A 20,542-nucleotide genomic window follows, 5' to 3' on the forward strand; every position below is an offset into this window, starting at 1 on the left:
AATTTTTGTTGTCGCTGGTCTTCTTCCCAGACCTGCAAACTCGTGCAATGTGTCCCATCTTCCCACATTGCCTGCATATTTTGTCTTTGGACCAGCAGTCCTTCTGGTCATGGTTAGTTCTGCCGCAGCGATAACATTTTGCAAATCCCCGTGTCATTTCGTGGGTGCCGTATTCCTGTGGTTTTTGTTGAATTTCTGCAGCTCCCCTGGCTGCTGCTTCATACGATACTGCCACGCTGAAAGCCTTATCTAGCGTCAGCTCTTTCTCTGAGAGTAACTTCTTCTGTGTTCCTTCACTCAGGAGTCCACAGACAAATTTGTCCCGTAGGGTATCTGCCAGTCCTGCTCCGAACTGGCAGTGCTTTGATAGCTTGCGTAGTTCCGTAAGGTACTCAGCATTGCTCTCATCTTTATGCTGAGTTCTCCTGTGGAATTTAAATCTTTCTGCTATCAACAGTGGTGCAGGGTTTAGGTGTTCCTGTAGGACAGCAACAATTTCGTTAAAACTCTTCGCCTTCGGTTTGGCTGGAGTAATCAGGTCCCGCAATAGGCCGTACGTTCTAGCACCCATTAAGTTTAGCAATATCGATGCCTTTTTCTCCTCCGCTATTTCGTTTGCCTCGAAATATACCTCGACTCTTTCCACATACGTGGTCCAGTCCTCTATTGTATTATCAAAAGCAGTGATACAGCCAGTCTTCGGCATCTTGCAAATCTAAAATGGCGCCTCCCGCGCTTTGCCTTCTTCCCCGATTTAACAAAATGGCACCTCCCGCGCTTTGCCTTCTTCCCCGCTGTTGCTAGCGCTGCTTTCCGCGGTTCCCGTTGCAACCTGCAGCTCCTCGCGGTTTCTTGCGCATTTAATATTTCTTTTTTTAATATTTTCCCGTCGTGGAACAACCCTGTGGGACTCTTGCCTCCCTCTTCGCGGGTCTATACGCAGCCCGGCTTCGTAGCACCGGCCACGCCCTGTGTGCTCCACCCTCTCTCTCTCTTCTTCCCGACAACGCTGCTCGGCCCCGTTGCAAACCACCCGCTCGAGTTCGCGACCGCCGCAGCCCAGGAAGGATCAGTGCACTACCTGCCACCAGCCCGATTAGCTGAAGCACCGTCGACAGGAACCAGGCCCCGCTTCCGACAGCTTCTCCAGCAATCTTCAACTCCGCAACACAGGGCGATGCCCACGGTCGACGCCCGTTTCTACTGCCTCTTACTTTCTTTTCTTTCTGGCCTCGACCTCTGCTCACTTCGCTGTAGGAATGGATCCCAGGAGGTGGTGCAGACTGTAGGTAGGTTCGTATCTGCTCGTCGCCAGTATTACGTCCGTGAATGATTGAGACACGGACAGCAGGAGTTGAACAAAACACGTCTTTACTGATGGAAGTCAATAGTGAAACTGAAACAACAGAGGCTCACTAGCGCCTTTTATACAGGGGTGGTCACTGCCGGTACTGCAGTCTGAGACCAGTTATTCTCTTAAAGCTACATACACAAGTCATTCTACTATTTGTTTACACACTTATATGGTAACAACCTTAAATGAGGTGCAAAATGTTTAGTTTTTGAAAATTTAAAATATAGTCTTTGGTATGACACTGTTACATGGCCCTCTTATACTCACTAAGCCATCGCATGCATAAAACCAAATTCAGTACACTATATATAATCATTTTTTAAAAGATCACGGTCAACTTATGAAAAAAGGTAAAGGTACAAAAAATATATATAGAAATCCATTTGCCTACATTCCACAAGTGAAATGTTTTTATTCCAAAGTAACAGCTGTTCGCCACAGTTCCCAAGAGGATTTAATATGGTTATTGTGATAATAATAATAACTTCCGGGAAGTTATGTCATCACTTCCTGTGAACTGTGAACTATGAACTGTGTACATACCTCACTTCCTGTCATATGTCACTTCCTGTTGGACTGGTATAAATACTGGACTGTTCAGTATTGTAAGAGGCTTCTACCAGAGGCATGGTAAAGACCTCTCTTGTATATAGTGTGTTTGTAAGTTGCTTAAAGCTTACCTTAAAGTTACTTGATGTGTAAGACTCCTTTTCTTACATCAATTTAAGCAACTTAATATTTACACTCACAAATACTAGACCTTCGGACAAACTCGGAGTTAAGGATCCAGGGAACCACCCATCATGGAGAGAATCCTTAGACCTATTCGTCTGGACTTGGACCCGAATACACCAGCAGCTGGCAGGGTATGGAAGCATTGGTACCGTACTTTTGAGAATTTTCTGGATGAATGTGAAGCGGATGCTCCTACTAGATTGAGGATACTTATCAACTATGTGACCCCAAAAGTGTTCGAATATGTTGATGAATGGGATAATTACGATGAGGTGATTCGGGCACTTAAGAAACTGTATGCCAAGACTCCAAATGAGGTCTATGCTAGACATCTACTGGCCACAGCCCAACAAGGGCCAGGGGAATCGATTAACGAATTCCTTATAGAACTTCGCAGGCTCAGCATAGATTGTAACTTTCAGGCAGCCTCAGCTGAGCTGTACCGCGAAGAAATGATTCGTGATGCTTTCATCTGCGGGATTGCCTCTCCATTTATACGCCAGCGTCTACTAGAAAGTAAAACACTTGAGCTACAAAAAGCTTTTGACCTAGCTTGTTCTCTGGATTTGGCAAAGAGAAATGCAGACCTCTATCAGCTGCCCAGATCTCGATCTGCTGCTGTAACTGCAACCAGACAATTCAAGCGGTCTCAGGTGAACCCTATCATGGGGGAATCTAATTCTGATAATTCTGATGAAGAGGAGGAGGATGACCCCACTTTAGCAGCCTCTTGGCAATCTAGGAGGGAATGCTTCTTTTGTGGAGATGCTTTTCACCCTAGGAAAACCTGCCCTGCTCGCAATGCAATCTGCAGTTATTGCAAAAAAAAAGGACACTTTGCTAAAGTTTGCCTATCAAGGGCCTCTACGAGGGCCAATCCAGCTAAGGCCTACCGAACTGCCCCAATTAGGGCCTATCAGGATGCTCCAGCTAGGACCTATCAAGCTTCCTCTCGAGCTCTCTCCCGAAGAAGCACACCGAGAGTTTTAGCCACTCTCTGTGCAACGACACCAATTACAGCTGCTTGCCCACAGAACCTGTCTCATGCAGCTACAAAAGTTTCAATTAAAGGGCATACCTTAGATGCCTTAATTGACTCAGGAAGTACTGATAGTTTCATTAAGGAACAGATTGTTGCGAAATTGAAACTACATGTCTTCCCATCGGACCAGGCAATTGCGATGGCTCAGTCATCACTGAATACCAGAATCTCCGGCTTTTGTATTGTTGATATGACACTTAATGGTCGCATGTATCCCTCCACCCGACTTTCGGTACTCAAGGACTTATGTAGTGATCTCCTCTTAGGGCTGGATTTCCAGAAACAGCATAAGAAACTCACTATTGAGTTCGGCGGATCCAAACCTGGTCTTACTATTTCTAATATACCGTCTAAATTACCGTTTTGTGCATTATCAGCAGCTTCACTGGATGAACCCTCATTATTTGCCAGTATTCCGCCTCGATGCAAACCAATAATAACGAAATCGCGGCGCTTTAATCAGGAAGACCAATCTTTTATTGAGGCTGAAATCTCTCGACTTCTAGCAGAGGATATCATCGAACCATGTTCATCGCCCTGGCGGGCTCAAGTCGTCATTGTCAAGAACCCTCTAAAACCTCACAAACAGCGACTATGCATTGATTATTCGCAAACCATCAATCAATATACCGACTTGGACGCCTACCCATTGCCACGCATTGATGATATGGTTAATAAACTGGCCGAATACAAAGTGTTCTCAACTTACGACTTAAAAAGTGCCTATCATCAGGTACCCTTGAAGGTCTCAGATAAGCAGTACACGGCCTTTGAGGCTAATGGACGGCTGTACCAATTTCGTCGCCTCTCATTCGGGGTTACTAATGGAGTGGCTGTCTTCCAACGGGCAATGGATGGCCTGGTTAAACAGGAAAACCTAAGGGATACTTTTCCCTATCTTGATAACATTACCATTGCAGGTCACGATCAACAGGAACACGACGCCAAGCTCCAAAAATTTCGGAATGCCCTCCATCGCCGTAATTTAACCCTGAATGAATCCAAATCTGTTGAGTCGCAACCGACCATCAACATCCTTGGCTACTGCGTAGGCAATGGTATCATTAAGCCAGGCCCAGAAAGACTTCGCCCGCTCCAAGAGCTCCCGTCACCTAAGAATCCGGCTTCTTTACGTCGGGCTCTCGGTCTGTTTGCATACTACGCTAAATGGATTCCTCATTTTTCGGACAAAATCCAACCCTTGCTGCATGCTAGATCATTTCCACTGGGAACAGCAGCTGTTGCAGCCTTTAACCTTCTCAAAAAACAGTTGGAGAAAGCGGCTCTTCACTCCATCGATGAGAATCTCCCTTTCGTGGTTGAATGTGATGCCTCGGAGGTGGCGATCTCGGCTACTCTGAATCAGGAAGGTCGTCCTGTAGCATTTATGTCCAGGACCTTACAAGGTGCCGAGCTACATAATCCTCCGGTTGAGAAGGAAGCCACAGCCATCATAGAGGCAGTACGGAAGTGGAACCATTTTCTAGCTCGCCAGCACTTTACATTAATCACGGACCAACGATCAGTCGCCTTCATGCTCGATAATCAAAAACGAACCAAAATTAAGAATAATAAAATACAACTTTGGAGGATGGAACTGGCCTCTTTTGGTTATACCATTCTCTATCGGCCAGGCAAGGAGAATGTGACCCCAGACACCCTCACACGGGCATTCTGCTCCACTATGTCGTCGTCGACTCTCATGGATGTCCACAATGGATTATGTCATCCTGGCGTTACGCGCATGCTACATTTCGTACGATCACGGAATCTCCCTTTTTCCACTAGAGATGTAAAGAAAATATGCTCAGAATGCCGGCTTTGTGCGGAATTAAAACCTCAGTTCTTCCGCCCCTCAGATGGTATACTCATACATGCAACCCAACCGATGCAACGACTTAGCATCGATTTTAAGGGCCCAGTGCCCTCTTCAACTCGGAACACATATTTGCTCACCATGATCGACGAATATTCACGTTTTCCGTTTGCCTTCCCCTGCTCCAATATGCTGGCATCCACAGTAATCTGCTGCCTTGAGCAGGTATTTTCTCTCTGTGGCATGCCGGCTTATATTCACTCAGATCGGGGTCCATCCTTTATGTCAAGGGAACTCAAGGACTACCTCTCAGAACGGGGAATTGCTACAAGCAAAACAACACCATACCATCCCATCGGAAATGGGCAGGTAGAGAGGTATAACGGTATCATCTGGAATTCCGTACGTCTCGCTTTAAGATCTCGGGGCCTACCAGACCAGCAATGGGAAACAGTGCTTCCGGATGCATTGCACTCTATACGGTCCCTGCTTTCTACAGCCACAAATACTACACCTCATGAGCGGTTCTTTGGATTCCAGCGTCGCTCATCTCATAGGACATCACTCCCATCATGGCTAACTACTCCTGGACCTGTATTACTCCAAAGATACGTTCGGACGTCTAAAAATGACCCTCTTGTAGACGAGGTCGAACTAACCGATGCCAACCCCACCTATGCAAACATACGATATTCCGACGGCCGAGAATCTACCGTATCATTACGGGATCTGGCTCCCTGCCCACCAGGACCTAGTGGGACATCGGGTGATGGCATTTCACCAGGAAACTCTTGGGACCTATCGGGTACCCCTCTCCAGGATCCTGATCGGACACCAACTAGCTTGGTGCCGGTAGAACCCCGTACTCAAAGTTGCGACCCTCCCAGTACCGCGCATGAAAGTACTGATCCACCACAGACCAGCTCTGCACCTCCCTCTGAACAGAGGCAGTCCGACTTTGAACCTATTGGGGCTCGTACACGGAGCCATGATCTCCCCGACCCTTCACAGGGTAATCCAGGCCACACAGACTCTGACCAATGGCCAACCGCATGTAAGCGGACCAGCGACCCTCTACGACGGGAACCCAAACGGGTGCGACTCTTCCTCGTTCGGCGGCTGCGGAACAAAAGGTAGACCACAGCCTCCTAATCCTGCAGGAGGGAAGAATGTGATAATAATAATAACTTCCGGGAAGTTATGTCATCACTTCCTGTGAACTATGAACTGTGTACATACCTCACTTCCTGTCATATGTCACTTCCTGTTGGACTGGTATAAATACTGGACTGTTCAGTATTGTAAGAGGCTTCTACCAGAGGCATGGTAAAGACCTCTCTTGTATATAGTGTGTTTGTAAGTTGCTTAAAGCTTACCTTAAAGTTACTTGATGTGTAAGACTCCTTTTCTTACATCAGTTATTATCCCATAAAGTCAGATTTTAATATGGTGGTACCTATAAATTACGGAGAGATGGAAGAAAGTTTAATCTGTATTATGTTACTATTATGTTACTAAACAGATGGAAATGCATTTTCTAATAATACGTGTAAGCTATGGAACTATCCCTCTGTGCACTTTTATCAAACCAGTTGTTGTTATCTTGTTGCAGCAAGAGGAAAAAGTCTTCTACTGTATCTGTTCAGGTGCGATAACCCCGCTTGTATTGTTCAGGTAGTTTTCCATTATAAAAGCAGGCAAAAGTTCACTGGTAGTAAATCCCTCTCCATTTGATATATGCAATGTTTGTTAGCTTTAGAGATTCCAGGTTATTGGGAATGACAGATGAAGGTGCTGAATGAAATATATTGTAAATCTACCCAAGCCTGTTATTTGTCTGGCATTAATGCAGAATCTTAATGATGCAAGTGAAAGCTTTTTGTTGCACCTTATGCTATGCCTACAAATAGTCATACATATTGATGGTGGACAACAGACACACTGCAAAAGTCACATTCACATATTTTCCTCAGTCACTTCAGAAGATGGCAGAACATCAAATCAAATTCTTCCCTTGTTTCTTAGCATCCAGAACAGAACACAGTACTCAAGCAACCACTACCAACCTCATCAATGGCAGCTAACTTTGTCAAATGTCCACATGCTTTCATTTCACTATGTGTCACTTGTTCAGGTTCACAGTGATGAAAATCAAACCAGAATTGAAATCCAGTTTTGACAAAGGGTCTAAACCCAAAAGTTAACTTGGCATTTTCTCTTATTGGATGTTGGCAGACTTGCTGTATATTTCCAGCATTTTCTATTTTTATTTTAGAACCCGAGTCACATGAATACTACAACTGCCATCAGCAAGGTTTGTTCAAAGTGTGGCGTGTCATCAAATATGCTGTCGACCCTTGGCTTGGTTTTGCTATGGAATGTTGTATGGTTCAGGTTTAAGCAAAACACTTCAGAATACTGAGGTTTTACATTGATGTGCTGAAGTAAAATCCAATAAAATCTGACATCTGGGGCTTGTGACCACACCAAAAGTTTGATCTCTTTTGATGCAAAGTATGGAGAATCCACTGTATAGCATCAGCTATCATAAACCTTCCACCTTACACATAATGGGCCGGATATTCCGATCCCTACGGGCGTGTACGCGCTGTGTACACACCCCCAGGGACATCAGAAATGCCAGTTTCAGGCATGCACAGCGCATGCGCTGAAAACCAGCATTTCCGATCTGTCAAGAATGCTCTTGACAGATCGGACGCCTGCCCTGGAGAAGGGCCTCCGCGGGTGGAGAGTTCCGCTTTCTGGAGACCCTCCGCCCGCAGAAAACCCTTAGAAATCCTACGCCTGGTAAAAGCAGACGTAAGGCCTGCTTTTACCAGGATAAGAGTTGAAAAACTGTAAAAAAAAATGTTTTCACCCATTTATCATTTAAATACTTTTTAAAAAAGGGAAGTTTATTTTTAGCCCCGTAAAAAACTTTAATTATGTTTTTCAAAAAATTTATTTTTTGTTTTAAAATGTTAAATTTATTGTAATTTCAACTAATTTTTAAAATGTGATTTTTTTTAAAAATGTATTTAATGTTTTAGTGTTTTTGGGGTGATCTCCATTCATATATTTGACAGTTCTATCTGTCAAGTGTATGAAGGGAGATTTCCTTCTTTGATTGGCTCCCCATGGCCCACGTGATCCCAGGGATGCTTGCGAACCGCATGCGCCCCTGGGATACACAGGCCCTGCGCACTTGGAGTTGGAGAGGCCTAGCATCAGAACTATATGCACCGCGGGAGCCCTCAGGTAAGTGTGTAGATTTTTTCCAGATCGGAGGCCTCCGCACGCGGGAAGCCTCCGATCGGAAAATACGGCCCATTGTTTCAACCAGCATATCTCTACAGATGCAACAAAATATTTATCTATATTCCTTTGCTGCCAACTGAGTAATTCTTGATTTTATTTGCAAATGATCCTTAAGTTGTGAATACTGTTTTGGTAAATCAGAATTTATCAGCCTTAAGCATAATTTAAAGTAGATCACTTATGTTTTTGTCATTATTTCCTTGGGCTCTGTTTAGGCCTCACCATGCCAAGCACCACTTCATTGACAAAAAGGATGGGCAGTAAAGGTGGTGCTATGGCTTTATCACTGCTATCTTTCACATTGGCATATGTTGATCACAACTTGTATGGCACCTCATTAATCTTGTAACATATTGTTATTCCTAGATTTTTATTGCAGGCTGGCCAAGACAATTCACCAGACTTTCCCTTCCTCAGATAATGAAGCAGTCCGTGCCCGCACGCAGCAAGACCTGGACGACATTCAGGCCTGGGCTGATAAAGTGGCAGGTAACATTTGCGCCACACACGTGCCAGGCAATGACCATCTCCAACCAGCGAGCATCTAACCACCACCCCTTGACATTCAACGGCATTACCATCGCCGAATCCCGCGCCATCAACATCCTGGGGGTCACCATTGACCAGAAACTTAACTGGACAAGCCACATAGTGTGGCAACAAGAGCAGGACAGAGACTGGATACTCTGCAGCGAGTGCCTCATCTCCTGACTCCCCAAAGCCTTTCCACCATCTACAGGAAACTTTGGTTTATCCGGAGGTTAACTGTCTGGAATGCTCGAGCCACTGGCAAAATTCAGGAGTCAGTTCAGTAAGTTTTTTTTCTTTTCGTTGCTTTTTTTTTCCACTAGTCAGGCTCTGCAAGGTCTAGCTAAAGCTGTTGCTTAGCTACAGAGACGCTTGCAAGCTACGGCCGACTGTTTAGAAGCTGTTGCGCAACAGGGTTTGTTGCTAGATACGGAGCTCAAAAGCTTCCGTATGTTTTAACATTAGCGCTGGTTTGTCCGGCAGTTTTGATGGGACGGCAACAGCTCGGTCCCGTCGGTGCCGGGTATCACAAAGTTTCCTGTACAAGGCACAAGTAAGGAGTGTGATGGAATACTCTCCACTTGCCTGGATGAGTGCAGCTCCAACAGCACTCAAGAAGCTCAACACCATCCAAGACAAAGCAGCCCGCTTGATTGGCACCCTATCCACCACCTTAAACATTCACTCCCTCCACCACCAGCGTACTGTGGCTGCAGTGTGTACCATCTACAAGATGCACTGCAGCAACTCGCCAAGGCTTCTTCGGCAGCACCTCCCAAACCCACGACCTCCACTACCTAGATGGACATGGGCAGCAGGCGCATGGGAACACCACCACCTCCAAGTTCCCCTCCAAGTCACACACCACCCTGACTTGGAAGTATATCGCCGAACCTTCATAGTCGATGGGTCAAAATCCTGGAGCTCCCTCCCTAACAGCACTGTGGAAGTACATTCACCACACGGACTGCAGCGGTTCAAGGAGGCTCACTGCCACCTTCTCGAGGGCAACTAGAAATGGGCAATAAATGCTGGCCTTGCCAGCGACGCCCACATCCCATGAACGAATAAAAAAGATAAATTTGTAGTCTGTACTTGTTGCCTCCAACAGCACTGCAAAGACCAAAAACTCTTAGGTGGTAATCACCGGCATTCATGAAGGCTGCATTGGAACAACAATTTGCTGTGCTCGTGTTTTGTGATTTCTGGGCTAGTGTGCAAGATTTATTCACCAAAACGTCAGGTGTAAGAGTATCTTCATCACTTCAGAACATTAGGAAATGTTTAACTGGTGCTTTGTCCTATTTAACATACCTTAGGCTCAATAGGGTGCTTTTGTTCCTATACCACCATTTTTGCAATTTTAAAAACCTGAGGCAGACAATAAGCAAGATCAGGAACGTTAATTGGAAATAATATGGTCATCAATATTGTCAATAAAACATTCCGTCTGACCATAAGATTTGTTCTTTTGCAACACAAGGATAAAGCAAGTGTTGTACACAACAAATTTGTTGCCACCAGAGGCTACTATACTGCTTAGTTAATACTAAATCTAGTGGCCCAACTTGACATAAAAATAAGAAATCTCGAATGCAGATTAAAACATTGGAAGTATTGAAAGTCTTTTTTATAAAATTAAGATTCTTGGTATTGAAGACCAGAATAAGACAGAACCCCAAATGGTATGTGATATAATTAAGTTTAAGAGCCAGCATTACAAAGTTCTGTGTGGACTTTTTTAAACTATGGAAACTTTCTTGGTGCACTGAGGTTACACATAATTTGAACTTTTGCCTCAGTACTGAAACAAGAATAACCCAAAGCCTCATTCATCATCATAAGTCAATATCCCACTCCATCAAGAGCACAGCATTGATTGCAGATGCAGAGAAGCTCTTTAGTTAAAGGAGGGTAGTGGTTAAGTCAGAAAGATGACAGTGAAGAAGGGTAACTAGAAAGAGATAAAGAGCAAAAATTCTCCCCCCTCCATCCAAAAAACCCCCACACATGTACATGTAAAACTGCCTCATTCGCACTTGAAAACTTGTCACAGGTAGTTTTGCAAATCTGCTGCTGTTAAATCAAGAGAATAATCAGGCACTAAAAATGTGAATGAAAAGACACATACATAGATAGAACTTAACGGCAACATTTAAAAAATGGTACAACCTAGGTTCTAGCATACATGGGTAAATTGCATCACTCATTTCTGCTTTGTGCATAGTCCCTAGTATTCAAAGATAATGGATAAATGTGTCTATAGATAAGTTTCTTGTTAATTATTAGTAGTAAATAATACAGCGGCTCGATGCAGAAATGTGATTCCGAAGCACATGGTAATGAGCGTGAATCCCAGCATTAACTAACTGAAACTAGACTGCCTGGATTTACCCAGATTGGGCAAATTACAGGCCAACTTATAAATGGGGTATTGCACTCGGTGCTGTAAAAAAACAAAATCTGTCAGCAAATTACAAAGCTGCATTGACAGTAACCATGAAATACATATCACATTAAATATTTATTATTCTTTAACTTAAAAATACACATTTCATGTCAAAATGTGAACTCAGCCATAAATATTCTCATTCTAAATATTCTGTTTAGAATGGATGAACTATCACAATCATAATTAACATTTATTTCAATGCATTAGGGTAATAAACTATTACACTTAGGCGAGCGTTGTCACAGGAATCACTATTATATCAAGCTGCGAAGGACAACAATATTGATAATTGTCACCATGATGTATCTTTAATGCTAAGAGCCCTAAAGCTTGCTAGTAATTGCTTCAATTTATTTATTTTGTACAGATTTTCCTCATCAATAGCACTAATTTGCATCATTTTACTTCAGCTGAAATAATCTGGAATTCAAAACACAGCTTGCTTACTGTTTGAACAATCACATTCTGTACTGAAAATTCAAAGTACCCTAACTACAAAAAGTCAAAGGCGTTTTGCATATCAAATGTATTCAACTCTTCCTTTTAATGCATCTTCTAAATATGCAGTGTTTATATTACCCTAATTTAAAGAAAAATTCAGAACTAATGTGGCTACTTATTCAAACTAATAACCATCAACGGTAATTAAATGACGCGGTGCTTTTATTTCAGATTTTGGAAAGCATTTCTGCCTGTCATTTGCTTAACACCAAGAATTTGGATTATTGTCTACATCTTTAGCCAAAGTGAACGAACTACAGAGAGTACTTTAATCTGCTCAGGTTTTGATTGAGAAGGTCAAACCCCAATCCAGAAACTTGAGCACAAACGCTAGGCTGACACTTTAGCACTGAAGGAATGCTGCAATGTCAGTAGTGTTGGATGAGACGTTAAACCAAGATCCTCTGCCTGTTAGGGTGAACGTAAAAGAGCCCATGACACTATTTGTAGAGCTGAGGAGTTCTCCAGTATCCCAGCCAACATTTATGGCTGCATCTGACAATTTAATGCTCAACCAATACGATTAAAAGCAGATTAACTGCTCATTCATCTCATTGTTGTTTGTGGGACCTTGCTATGCACAAATTGGCTGTCGCATTTGCCTAAATAACAACAGTGACTACACTTGAAAATAATTCATTGGCTGTGAAGCGCTTCGGGATATCCTGAAAAAGTAAAAGCACTATATTAAAACATTCTTTCTTTCAAGAACTAATTACATGCCTCAGCACATCCCTAAACCTTGGGCACAGAATAAGGTTGGCATCTCCAACAGGGGGACCAGCCATCAATTTAAACAATTAAGTATTTCTAATGCAGAACTTATAGAATACATGGGAATATATGTTATAATAAACTCCAAGATTAAGCCTTATACTTTATTGGTGAATACTCTTTCAAAAAAGTGCAGCAAGAAAAAGATTTGGCTAAAATACTACCATGTCAAAAATGTGCATAATGAGATAATGGAACGACGTATCAACATCCCATAAGACAACATTAAACCACATTGTCATTGCTGTGACTTTATGGTACTGAAGAGGATTTTAAAGAAAGAAAGGCTTTTAGAAATCACGCTCCCATCTCTAAAAATAAATTATATCTCCTACATATAAATTGGCCAGAAAAAGCAGCAAACCTGAGGATTGGGAGCAGTTTAGGATTCAGCAAAGGAGGACAAAGGGATTAATTAAGAGGGGGGAAATAGAATATGAGAGTAAGCTTTCAGGGAACATAAAAACTGACTGTAAAAGCTTCTATAGATGTGTGAAGAGAAAAAGATTGGTGAAGTCAAGTATAGGTCCCTTGCAGTCAGAATCAGGGGAATTTATAATGGGGAACAAAGAAATGGCAGACCAATTAAATACATACTTTGGTTCTGTCTTCACAAAGGAGGACACAAATAACCGCCCAGATATGTCAGGGAACATAGGGTCTAATGAGAGGGAGGAATTGAATGAAATCAGTATTTGTAGGGAAATGGTGTTAGGGAAATTGACGGGATTGAAGGCCGATAAATCCCCAGGGCCTGATAATCTACATCCTAGGGTACTTAAGGAAGTGGCCCTAGAAATAGTAGATGCATTGCTGGTCATCTTCCAAAATTCTGTAGACTCTGGAACAGTTCCCACAGATTGTAGGGTAGCTAATATTATCCCACTATTCAAAAAAGGTGGTAGAGAGAAAACGGGGAATTATAGACCAGTAAGCCTGACATCGGTAGTGGGGGAAATGCTAGAGTCCATTATAAAAGATGTAATAGCAGAGCACTTGGAAAACAGTGACAGGATCGGATAAAGTCAACATGGATTTACAAAAGGTAAATTATGCTTGACTAATCTACTGGAATTTTTTGAGGATGTAACTGGTAGAATAGATAAGGGAGAACCAGTGGATGTGGTGGTATTTGGACTTTCAGAAGGCATTCGCTAAGAGATTGGCGTGCAAAGTTAAAGCACATGGGATTGGGGATAAGGTACTGACTTGGATAGAGAACTGGTTGGCAGACAGGAAGCAAAGAGTTGGAATAAACGGCTCTTTTTCCGAGTGGCAGGCAGTGACTAGTGGGGTACCGCAGGGATTGATGCTCGGACCCCAGCTATTCACAATATATATTAATGATCTAGACGAGGGAACTAGATGTAATATCTCCAAGTTTGCAGACGACACAAAGCTGGGTGGGCGTGTGTGCTGTGAGGAGGATGCAGAGAAACTGCAGTATGATTTGGACAGGTTGGGTGATTGGGCAGATGCAGTATAATGTGGATAAATGCGAGGTTATCCACTTTGGTGGCAAAAACAGGAAGACAGATTATCTGAACGGCAATAGATTGGGAAAAGTGGAAGTGCAATAAGACCTGGGTGTCCTTGTGCACCAGTCGCTGAAGGTAAGCATGCAGGTGGTTAAGAAGGCAAATGGTATGATGGCCTTCATAGCGAGAGGATTCGAGTACAGAAGCAAGGATGTCTTGCTGCAGTTGTACAGGGCCTTGGTGAGACCACACCTTGAGTATTGTGTGCAGTTTTGGTCGCCTTATCTGAGGAAGGATGTTTTTGCCATGGAGGGAGTGCAGCGAAGATTCACCAGACTGACACCTGGGATGGCAGGAATGACGTAAGAGGAGAGATTGGGTCGATTAGGCTTATATTCACTAGAGTTTAGAAGAATGAGAGGGGATCTCATTGAAACTTATAAAATTCTAACAGGACTAGACAGATTAGATGTAGGAAGGATGTTCTGGGGAGTCCAGAACCAGGGGTCACAGTCTAAGGATAAGGGGTAAGCCATTTAGGACTGAGATGAGGAGGAATTTCTTCACCCAGAGAGTGGTGAACCTGTGGAATTCTCTCCCACAGAAGGCAGTTGAGGCCAAGTTATTAAATATATTCAAGAAGGAGTTAGATATATTTCTTAAGGCTAAAGAGATCAAGGGATATGGGGAGAAAGCAGGGACAGGGTACTGAATTTGGATGATCAGCCATGATCTCATTAAATGGCGGAACAGGTTCGAGGGGCCGAATGGCCTACTCCTGCTCCTATCTTCTATGTTTCTACCCTCCTGAGCCCGACATGGGTTGGGAGGACAAACATGCCTGTGTGGCTTGAGATTTTAACCACAGGCTGGCACTATAACTAGAGATTGAAAGCCACAACAAAAAGACAACTGGCTGAGTATGCAGCAGTGCCTACCTAGCCAGCACTGATCAGTAAAGCAATTCAGAAGGAAAATGGAGACCTGCAATGGCAGCTTTCCATACATTACAAAATATACAGGAAGAGTTGAGGATATCTCCTAATAGGTACAAGATATTGTAACTGAAAGAGAAAGAGATGGTGAAATTCTGTGTGCAGAAAGTACTCGCCAAGCTTTTTCTTCTTTAATATGGTGTTCCTTTCAAACCAAAGATTGAAAAGTCCATAATGAATTGCAGACTTACAGAAAAATAGCTGACTGTCTATATATTTCAAGTACATTTCCTTTTTTTCTGCGAATCTATTTTGTTTTCATATAACATAGCTCAAATTACAACAAAGCAGTAGGTTACCATTGTGCCTCAGTGCTTAAATCATTTTGAAATTTCAGATATATGCTGCACTTTGTTTAGTAGTGGCATAACCTTGACTAAGAAACAATGAATTAGATGTAAATCACCATCACCCGCAAGCAGTCTATATCCTGCAAATGTTCCCTTCTATCTCAATAAATGTTTTGGCAATGTAAATTATACACTTGGAGGTCACAGTGATTAATTAAGTTAAGTAACTCCCTCTAAGATATACGGAGAACTTAGAAACTTTGCTTGGAAGTCAGACATAATCTGCCAGAAGAATCCCTTAAATCAAGTATCATTTGACAGAGAGGCAAAGGATAGTTATTAACTGCCATAAACAGCAAAAGGATTCCCAGATAAACCCACAAAGTCAACAACTCTCACTTTTTTCAGAAACTGATATATGATTTAATCACAAAGGTTTGCAAATTGTAGAATAGTCAACTGAACTAATGAAGTGCAAACAGACCTTTTTGAGCTGATCCATTATCCCATTATCTAAAAGACCCATGACATCATCACTGGTAGTGAAATGGTCCTTTCCTTTTTTGGGTAAACTTTGCGATTATCATGGCGAGGAAATTGAATGCTGGAAGAGGATTTGTTTCTTCAACTACTGGTGTTCACAAAGAACGCCAAGATGAGGTGTAATACAGGCTAGATGCAGCTCTGTTTCCTCTCAGCTGCCTTGACCATTCCCAAGGTCAAGAAAACACATGCAAAATCACACTGTGAAGACTCCTCCTCCTCCATCTCTTCTAAAAATAGTTAAAAGAAAATTCATCATATTATGCTGCATCACCAAGCACTTTATGCAAAAACCAGCACATTGAACACCACTATCCTCATTCATACAGGCATTCTTTTAATCAATAATGTTCCAATTTTCCCTCAAAATCAGGGTGCCACTACATATGTACAATGGCATTCCATATATGCAACAATTTTGGATTCAGTCACATTTTACCAAGAAATTGATGAAATCACATCAATACTGCTGTGACATTAGCACCAGTATTACAGTGCTTGTACCACCCTTTTTCCTTATTCGCTAGCAGATAATGGCAATTTGTAGATAAACAAAATGTGACCATTGGCACATAAACAAAGACAAGTAAACTGCAAACAACAAAAAGAAACATTATGTAATTTTATTCATCAAGAAAAAGAAATGAAAGACACACAACAAAATAAGCTACGCAATGAGTTATATCTCACACTGCTCTTTGTTTTGTGAACATTCTGGAGGATAGTCTAGATGATGGAAAGAAATAGTGTGGATAAACTCAGATTAGCTAGCTTTAAATGACAGCATCCTTCACAATGTAGGAACATCGAATCCTGATTGGGGAATCATTATTTTTTTTACTTCCCATGTGATTAAGTGCTCTTGCCCTCTGTAAAGGCACAGGATCTGTGCAGTAATTCACTTCTTTTTAACCTAAAATATCCAAAGAATGACTTGCTTCTAGTCACCCAAAGATCTCCCGTAGGGCCCAAGGGATTGTTGGGAGGAATCAGAAGAGATGCTCTCATTTGGAGAATGATTAAAATCTTACTTTTTTCAATCATACAGGCATCCCTCACGCATTGTCAAGGCCATAGAAAACGCCACCAATTTAGGTAAGAGGGAAGCCCTAACCTCTATAACCAAAATAGATTTGCTGAAAACATAGTCCTAAGCGTTGGTCAATTTAAATAGTACAGTGTGGCGGAGCCACTAAGGGACTCCGATCAATTGTATATAATTCCCTTTGATATGTTAGCTACAGCCTGAGTCTGTATCTTTGTTTTCACTGTTTACATGTACAGAGCGCGATCACTTTAATAGCGCGGGTAAACGCGATGACGTCACGCCGTTCATCACGTGATCCCCCACCGGCGGGAAAAACGTGATGACGTGAGCCACGGGACCGCCCAAGCAGTCCTCGTGGAGCCTCCGAACTGACTAGACCTATATTCGATGTTCTCCTGTAGTTTGTTAGTTTTCATTAAACCTCGTTTATTTGATCGCCTGAGTGGACCTCAATCTTTTGGATAGGAACTAGACATTCCTACATTGGTGACCCCGACTTTTGCGAACGGTTTTCGCAGAAGTTACTGAACATGGAATCGAACGCCGTTGCTTTGAAGCTACCACAGTTCTGGGAGCAACAGCCAGCCGCGTGGTTCATCCAGGCTGAAGCCCAGTTCGCAATCAGGAACATCGTTGCGGATCAGACCCGTTACTATTACGTGGTCTCCGCCCTCGACAGCGCCACAGCCTCGCGGATCGTCAGCCTGCTTGGTAATCCACCAGAAGATCGCAAGTATGAAACGATAAAGGCGCGGTTGTTACAGGTCTTCGGGCTCACGAAGTCAGAGCGCGCCCGCCGGCTGCTCGCTATGCCCGGCCTCGGGGACTCCAAGCCGTGTGAGCTCATGAGCCAAATGCTCACGCTCCTGGGCTCCGAACCGGAATGCTTCCTCTTCAGGGAGCTATTCCTCAGCCAGCTACCGGAGCAAGTTCAGGCTGCCCTAGCCAGGTTGGAAGTCACAGACTGCGCAGAGCTGGCTGCCGAGGCGGACAAGATCTTCGCGCTGCCACAGCAGTACTGCGCTGCCACGAGGCGCCCATCCCCCACAGACGCTGCTCCAGACCCTCAACCTGCGAGGCTGTGCTTCTACCACGACCGTTTTGGCGCGAAAGCAAGATGCTGCCGCCCTCCCTGCAGCTTTTCGCTCAAAAAAAAACAGCAGCAACCCTGTCGAAAGAGGACCGGTTATAACGAGCGCCCCGCGGCTGCGATGGCAATCGGTAATTCGGGAAAATGCCTCTTCATCACCGACTCCCTATCTGGTTGACGTTTCCTCTGCGACACCGGGGCGCAGTGTAGCATCCTACCCGCGTCAAATCTTGATCTACAAGCCGGGGGGCACGGCCCCTCCCTCGAGGCAGCTAATGGCGGGGCCATTCGGACCTTCGGAAGACGGCGGGTCCAGGTGTGCTTCGGCGGCCAGCGGTTTTACTGGGATTTCATCACGGCCAAAGTCTCTCAGGCCATCGTCGGAGCGGATTTTTTGTGCGCCAACGGCCTCCTGGTGGATGTACGGCACCGCCGGTTGATCAATGCGGCCACTTTTCACTCCATCCCGTGCCACCATGGTAACGCCGTGTCGCGCACTGTCTCCTGTGCGTTCCCACCTCCGGCTGACTTCACTCGCCTCCTCGGAGATTTCCCAGACCTGACCAGACCCACTTTCTCTTCCACGGCCACGAAACATGGTGTCGAACATCACATCACCACTACTGGCTCCCCGGTCTACGCACGGGCCCGGCGCCTCGAACCTGGCAAGCTCACGGCTGCGAAAGCGGAGTTCGACACGATGGAGCGGCTAGGGATTATTCGCCGGTCGAATAGTCCCTGGTCTTCGCCCCTCCACATTGTTCCAAAACCTGGCGGCGGATGGCGGCCTTGCGGCGACTACCGACACCACTACTCCTGATCGGTACCCGATCCCTCATATTCAGGATTTCTCTGCCCATTTGGCGGGAAATACCATTTTTTCAAAAGTCGACCTTGTCCGTGGCTACCACCAGGTCCCCGTACACCCGCAAAACGTCCCAAAAACTGCAGTCATCACCCCATTCGGCCTGCTTGAATTTCTGCGGATGCCGTTTGGATTGAAGAACGGTGCACAGGCTTTCCAGCGCTTGATAGACTCCGTGCTTCGGGACCTCAAGTTTCTATTCGTCTACCTCGACGACATCCTCATTGCCAGCCCTGATAAAGAGGAGCACATCTGCCATTTGCGCACCCTCTTTAGCCACCTCAGTCAACATGGCTTGATCATCAACCCGGCCAAGTACCAGTTCGGCCTGCAGCAGATTGATTTCTTCGGCCATCGCATCACATCGGATGGCGCAATTCCCCTGCAAACGAAGGTGGAGGCAGTTACTTCGTTCCCGCGCCCGCAGACCGTCAAGGCCCTACAGGAGTTCCTCGGGATGGTAAATTTTTATCACTGGTTCATCCCTAATGCAGCTCTGCTCATGCAGCCCCTGTACGAGGCCCTCAAGGGCAAGTCCGGCAAGGATCCAATTAGCTGGACGGTCGACATGGACCGGGCGTTCGTCGACACAAAAGGCGCCTTAGCCAACGCAACCATGCTGGCGCACCTGCTGCCAGGTGCCACCATCGCCCTTACCACCGCCGTGTCAGACTACGCCATCGGCGCAGTGCAGGAACAGTGGGTGCATGGGACGTGGCAACCGCTGGCGTTTTTCAGCCGTCAACTACGGCGAAACGAACGGAAGTACAGCACGTGCGACCGGGAGTTGCTGGCCCTTTTTCTGGCCATCCGCCATTTCCGGTTCTTGCTAGAGGGACGTCCGTTCACAGCTTTTGTGGACCATAAGCCACTAATGTTTGCTATGGCCAAGACCGCCGAACCATGGTCAGCTCAGCAACGTCAGTTGATATTTATCTCAGAATTCACCACTGACATTCAGCATGTGTCCGGTAAAGACAACCTGGTGGCAGATTGCCTCTCCCGCGCGACCGTTCATACAGTCCAGCTCGGCATCGACTATGCCCTCATGGCTGCGGATCAAGCCTCGGATCCGGAAGTCCAATCTTACAGAACCAACCCCTCTAGCCTCCAAGCGGCCGACGTCAAATTCCATGCCGTGGGCACTACGCTACTCTGCGACGTCTCCGTAGGAGATCCTCGCCCTATCGTGCCGGTCGCCTGGCGCCGAAACGTTTTTGACGCCATACACGGGTTGTCGCACCCTGGCATGAAGGCCTCGCAATGGCTGATGTCGTCCAAATTCGTGTGGCAGGGCATGCACATGGATGTTTGCAACTGGGCCAACACCTGCGTGGTCTGCCAAAAGGCCAAGGTGCAGCGTCACATCAAGGCTCCATTGGCCACTTTCGTTGTTCCGGAACGTAGGTTTGATCATGTGCATGTGGACCTGGTGGGGCCACTTCCGCCTTCGCACGGGTTTACTCATCTTCTTACAATGGTGGACCGCACCACTCGATGGCCGGAGGCGGTTCCTTTGTCCTTCACCACTTCCGCAGACGTCGCCAGGGCATTCATCTCCTCTTGGGTCGCCCGTTTCGGGGTACCGGCGGATATCTTGTCTGATCGTGGGCCGCAGTTTTCTTCTGAGCTCTGGAACACTGTGGCTCAGGGGCTCGGCGTCAAGCTACATCGCACCACTGCCTACCATCCACAGGCGAACGGCCTGTGCGA

The 20,542-nt window shown here is 45.0% G+C and overlaps 1 protein-coding gene across 14 annotated transcripts in view; it reads right to left on the reverse strand.

Moving 5' to 3' along the window:
- The window catches only part of stk33 (serine/threonine kinase 33), a 219,042-nt gene that overhangs the window by 156,356 nt on the left and 42,144 nt on the right, over window positions 1-20,542 (reverse strand). For 3 of the 14 annotated variants that reach the window (XM_086007936.1, XM_086007930.1, XM_086007929.1), the window contains exon 1: window positions 2,035-2,092. The exons of 10 other annotated variants lie outside the window; for them this stretch is intronic. The gene's annotated coding sequence lies outside the window, so the exon portion shown is untranslated. Of the gene's footprint in view, window positions 1-2,034; window positions 2,093-6,323; window positions 6,404-20,542 lie in introns of those variants that run through there. One more of the 14 variants, XM_086007926.1, reaches the window with a different exon arrangement.

The sequence above is a fragment of the Somniosus microcephalus genome, chromosome 15, assembly GCF_052327205.1.
Source record: "Somniosus microcephalus isolate GS21.2 chromosome 15, FLI_Smic_1.0, whole genome shotgun sequence".
NCBI lineage: Eukaryota > Metazoa > Chordata > Chondrichthyes > Squaliformes > Somniosidae > Somniosus > Somniosus microcephalus.